This window comes from Rissa tridactyla, chromosome 8, assembly GCF_028500815.1.
Source record: "Rissa tridactyla isolate bRisTri1 chromosome 8, bRisTri1.patW.cur.20221130, whole genome shotgun sequence".
In the NCBI taxonomy this organism is placed as follows: domain Eukaryota; kingdom Metazoa; phylum Chordata; class Aves; order Charadriiformes; family Laridae; genus Rissa; species Rissa tridactyla.
This window is the reverse complement of record NC_071473.1, coordinates 1432508-1438507: the sequence shown is the minus strand read 5'-3', so window position 1 is coordinate 1438507 and position 6000 is coordinate 1432508. Positions and strand designations below refer to the sequence as shown.

The 6000-nt window shown below is 44.7% G+C and overlaps 1 long non-coding RNA gene across 1 annotated transcript in view; it reads left to right on the top strand.

Annotated features, from left to right (window-relative positions):
* Positions 1-207: 207 nt before the first annotated feature.
* LOC128913934 (uncharacterized) overlaps positions 208-6000 on the top strand; it is a 93268-nt gene continuing 87475 nt past the window's right edge. The window contains exon 1 of the long non-coding RNA XR_008468122.1: positions 208-298. This is a non-coding gene — a long non-coding RNA (uncharacterized LOC128913934). The remainder of the gene's footprint in view (positions 299-6000) is intronic.

The following is a 6000-nucleotide window of genomic DNA, read 5'->3' as shown; positions in this document are numbered from 1 at the left end:
ATGAAACAGCCCAATAGGTCTGAGATAAGTGAAGGTATCTTAATAGAACGCTTTATACAAAAATGTCTCGAGACCTCAGATTTCTGGCTTTCAAGTGGTCCTTGTTGATGTCTAGATCTTTAAGCAAAGAGGTCCTTTCCCCGGAGTAGGACTCAATCCTGGTGACGAGACCTCAGCGTGACCCTCCTGTGCTCTGTCTGTCCCGCAGGGAAGGAGGCTGGTGTCCACCTGGCTGCGCGTTTCTGCGAGCAGAAAGCAGATTTTTTGAAAGTATTCTGATATCACGGAGCTTTATAAGGTATGGAAAAATCCTTAGAATTACTGAGAGGCTGGGAAAAGGGCTTTATTTTAACTCTTCTGGCCAGATACACTCTCTGCCTGCAAAACACTCTGCACGGTATGAATGAAGAGTAAGTGATCTTGCTTTTTTTCATCTCTTGGAAGGAGCAATTGACTGTATAGGGCTCATTAATTACCAGTGCGCACATGTAAGAGAGAAATAGGGAGGTTCTTTGTCTCTGGGCAGAACAGCTCTACAGAAGGAAACAGATGCTGTATGTGTCTAATCCCACCCCGGGGCGGGTGCCCAAGGAATGGGCTGAGCCTTGTGTCTGTCTGTCTGTGCGCTGGAGGCACAGGCCAGCTGTGGATTAGCCTTGGCAAAGAGAGAGAAGAATAATTAGGCTTTGGAGGGCCTTTTAAATCCTAGACCACCCTTGCCAACTGCTGCCTTCAGCACAGGTCTGCATTTCATCCAGCGCTCAAACGGAGAGACTTGAGTGGCTGAAGAGGCTTAAAGGGAGCAGCCCGTGGCAGGGCACCGAGGGCTGCTCGTTAGGAAGCAAACATGAAAATGCCGTTACATCCCTTAATTCAAGGGCACTAGAAGCGACTGGAATCGATTGCTCAATAATGCTGAAGATAATAAAATTGAGATCGCGTCATGTCTGCCGAGGCTGGCCAGGACACGCCAGCCAGTGCAGAGCCTCAGCTGTGCCTGCGGTGAAGAGCGCTCCTCAGCTCCCCAAACCCTTTCTTCAGCAAGTCCTGCTGCTCCCCAAGTGCTGGGCTGTTCCTAAGTGTCCATCTTGACGCAGGCACCTCTTGTGCCCGAGGGGCGCGAATAACTTCAGCGGGGAGGACTGCTTCCCGGAGAGGCCGGGCAGGGCAAGCGCCCCGGGTGGGTGACCCTGGGGGGATTAACGGCAAAGGTTTTGCAGGTTTTGGTCTTCGGCTATATCGTAACTCTCCTGCAATGACCAAAGACCTGTTTTAATTTTCTTGCTCGTTAACATGACTCATTTTTAAAAACAAAAGGAGAAATCTCATTTCTACTCCTAAATCTTAAACTGCAATTACCAAAGCCAGCTCAAGCACTAGTTTGCCCAGTTCTCACTCAGGGCTAATGAGCATTGGCCAATTAAATCCCTTTTGCTTTGAAAATTCCAGTCAAGATACTTACCACAAGGAAAAACGGTTTCTGCTGTCTTTTAACCCTATTTTAAAAAAAATTTAGAAAATATTCAGTTTAATTTGGCACTAATTCATTTTAAGCCAATTTTATATAAGCCGTTTGCAACTTTAAAATCTTCTTGTTGGAAAAAAGTGATCTATCACAGCTGTTGTACCACCACACTCCAAGAGCGATTTACGTTCTGTCTCTCTGTGCCTGGCAAAGGCCCGTGTGGTACCGTCCGTGTGCTGTGGACATAAATTAATGTGTGAAAAGCTTGTTTTATTGATGTTGCTGTTTACCGCTGTTGTTAGTTTTCTCCAGGCTGTATGTATGTGCGTGTAAAGTCATAGCAGCGTTATATCCTGAGAGATGGGCTTGGGTGTAACAGAAAAACTACCCCAGATTTAAGCCAAAGCCAAGAGATCGGGGCTTGTGACTTGTGGAAACCTGGCTTTGATTAAAATGCTGTTTGTACAGCGTTAGCAGCACACATCGCCTTCTCTGCCAAGTAGTTTTTTGTTGCCAGCTTTGCTGTGCTGCTTGCTGTATTGGTGTCACTGAACTATGGTTAATTAGCTGGAACTCGTACGTATATTCAAACTTTTGATTGTACAGTGACATTACACAGAAAGCTGGCTTGGGTGGTTTACTCCTGACTTACATCCATTTCTAGATGACGTTAGCTGGATTGAGATCACTTATCTGGTAAATGCGCCCCACGTCCAAGCTCGTGAGTTTCTGAATGACTCCTGCAGATGATCGTGAGCGAGGTGGCGATGAGGTGGCTCCTGGCCCTACAGGCAGAAGTCAGTGGGACACCTCTCCTCAGTCATGCCCACGTATAGCTAAATAATATTTCAGAAAATGCTCAAGCGTGTAATTAACGGGTCCCAAGGAGAAGGAATCTCTTGTTTGACTTGATATAACGAGGACAGCTTTTTGGCCTGTTAAAATGGTGGGAAGTCTTCCTGTCCCATCAAAATGACTAGGCTGCCTCGGGCAACCCAATTTGGTCAGAGACAGGTGCGTGATGTGTGTGACTCCAGCGTGTGTGTCTGGGATTCACTGGGCTGATTTTCCTGGGAAAAGATCCGAAGGGTCTCCTGGGCCATCAGGTGTAGTCCTGAGGAATTACCCCTGGCATTCTCCGATGCTTTTCTTTCAAGCTGTGTTCAGCCAGAAGGAGGATTTTTATTTTTCTGGGGGGGGAGAGGGAGGAGGATGGAGGAAAGACATCACTGTAGGATATAGTTTGTGCTTCTGTGTGAAAGAGGTACAGACATCCATACAAAACCAGTGACTGGGATGCTCCTGGCCGCGGCCCAGGCTGCGGAAGGAGGTGGGGAGCGCAGGGGTGAGCTGCCTGGATGCTTCTGCTGCACCACCCCCGGGATACATCACAAAATACCGCCAGCAAGGAGTTAAACAAAACACAGAAAATAATGCTTCCCTTATTTTTCGCTTTCATTCCCCTCCTCCTCCCATGTGCTTTTATTTTTGACTTGAGCTAAGTAGAAATGTGAGTTTCTTCTTTTTTTCTTTGGCTGAGCTTATGTTGTTATTTGATTTTTATACGATCCTCAGGTACCTAATGAAATTGCCACGTGCTCAAGGGAAAACAAGTTTCATAACAGAATGACAGTAAAATGTTGCTAAAATCCTTCAGGATAGAGGAAGGATTAGAAGAGGAAAATGCAGAATAATGTAGACGTTAGCTTGAAGACAACAAAGGGTTCCTAGTCCACTGACACACCAGGATCCAACAGAAGTATTCATAATTACTAATAACAAAAGGCTGCTCTATTATAACAACTCCATTCAAACTAAAACACATGTAAAGCTTGTGTGCTAGTGAGTGTATTTTGATGATAGGTCTGGTTTAAACCTAATCTGCTGAAATCCAGACAGGATAGGAACAATGCTTTCTCTAGGGATCAACAACTTTGTCCCTGAACAGACTGCCTTGTATAAACACCCATAATTGAGTTAAAATTCATGCAGACAGCTTGGATTAAAAAGAAACAAATATCAAGCAAATAAACAAAAGTCATGAGCAACAGGGGCTGGTAAAGCCATCGTGGGGAAAAATATTCTTTGAAGCATATGCCAGTGTATACTAAATCAAGGAAATTAATATTAAACACTACAGGTCACAATAACGAACAGATGTTCCACCTTCTGAGAAAGTAACTAGAAAGCCTCCTTTCAACAGTGGACATCTTGTTTAGTGTTTTGGGGTTTTTTTTAAATCCTACTTTTTAAAAAAACCTGAACTGTTAACTTAGGTATTCACCACCGCTTTGGCCTTCACTTCCCTAAACGCTGTACACAGAAAATGCTCCCGGCTTGGAGCTCGCAATGCTTTCGGCTGGCGCTAATTTATTCAGCGGGGAATGAAGGTGATTTATCCAGAAGACTTAGGTAGCTGGAGTTACATGGGTGTATTTTAACTCGGTAAGGGTAGAAATGACGTCACTCAAGTATTTGTTCCCTTCCAGTGTCTCCCAGTTCATCCGAAGGGACACAAGCCTTGTCTCTGGGAGCTGGTAGAGTGGCCCGGGAAAATCCTAGCCTCTGCTGGAGCTGGTGGCCTCGGGGCAGAAGTCCTTCCCCATCAGGGAGGCTGTGCTCAGCCCTGCAGAACAGACCTCTCCTGCCCTGTGCTGCCTTTACTGCGCTGTCTTGGGGTGATTGGGTTTGGATTTTTTCCTGTTTTCTTTGCGCTCTCCCAGCGAGATAGATGATGGGGAGCTTTGGAGAGGTTGATATTCCCCATGTTCCCAGCGGATGTTGAACCACTGAATGTTCCTTCAAATTCCTGTTCCTTCCACGTGCCAAGGTGGTTTTTTTCCCCCCTTGTTAAAGGTTCTGTGAAAGGCTGAGTGTGAGACACCCTTGAGGACTGACTTCAGCCTTCTCTTTTTAGGGCAGGCTTTGAGATTGTGGGCACCCTCTGCTACCTGACAGGTCAGCTTTAATGTGAGCACTTCCAAGAGATTTCTCTCCCTTTAGATGGAGGGATGTGGAGGAAATCTGTAGGAAGCTTTCCAAGTTGGCGGAGGAACATGGAAAAAGATAACTGTGGCTCTGAAATCCAGCATATGGCCAGGGCCGGCGGGCTGCAGAACGCGCTGCGGGTGGACTCGGGGCTTTCTGAGCCAAGAAGCTGTTTGTTTCTCCTGCTGTGGTGTTCACAGAAACCAAACTCTATGTTTGTAAATAAATGAGATTATACCAAATGTACACCTGACACCTACTTGGTTTCAGTAACAGAAAGGAAAAATAAAAATTACAAAGCCTGACTAATTACAGCAGTTCAGATAATCTGCTTGAAAGGAAGTTTAATAACTGTTGAAGCAACTTCCTATTTAAAGTGCTTTCTCTTTCAAAACCTCTGTTCAGTGGATTTTCATGAATTTTCCTGCCGGGACCCATTGCAGTGAGCACCACGACCGTGCAGAAGGATCCCTAACAGCCTTTTAGTACAGGTTTTGCCAACTTCTCCTCGTTCTTGACCTTATCTCCAGCCCCCATCAGTGACCTTTGGACAAGTCTCTACTGTGACTCAAACCGTGGTTTAAATCATGTACGAGAGCTTTCTGAAATAAGACTGAAAAGAAAATTCCGCTAACCTTGAATTCAAAAAGCATTCTCTAGGGGCTTAGTATTTAGCTCAGTTTTCAGTCTCAGCACTGCTTGCTTGTGTTGGAAAAGTTATTTTTGGTTGCTTTCTGTGCTTCATTATAATTCTGAAAATGACTAATTTGATGTGACATTTACTAATGTAGTATGATCAGACATAATTTGATCCTATTAACTTAGATCGTACCATATTAGCAAACATCGGATTCTATTTGAGAAATTTACACATGCTGCAAATGTGGATACACCTTGAAATCATACTGTATTAGTATAATTTGTCAGCTTAATGTTGTATTTGGTAAAGAATGTCAGAATATACTGCAATTTATAGCTACCTACTTATAAATCTGCAAAGATTCAGATTGGCTGTGCTGTTGTCATATGGTTTTATCACTTAAAAACCAAACTTCCTCAACGATACAAGACCACTGCAGGTTCAAATATTTGATGTCTTCCTGTTCTTTGGGAGTGCTCTCACTGCCTTGCGATGGGTGGCTGAAATCGAAGTTAGCGAAGCAGAGTAAAGAGCTTATCCCCACCCCGGCCACATGTGGTGGTGGCCAATGCGGCCCGAGAAGTCTGCGGGAACTAGACAGCAACAGATAACGGAGTGGTGCAGCTGCATCAGCTCTAAATCATCACATTAACCTGTATGATACTGCTTTTTGTTTTCCTGCTAGGCATCAACCAGTTTTTTTAGAAGACTAAGTATTTGTTGATATTATTTACGAAGGAATTGAAAGGCCAGTTGCCTTTTATAACCTTGTGGAGTTGAGATAATAACTCTCATGTTCGCGCCTTCCCTTCTGCTCTAGAGCTGTGATTTCTCTTTGCCAAGCCAGGCTGTAACTGGAGGCTTATCTCCTGTGTTCCTAGCAGAGATTCGGTCTCCTTGTCTTCTT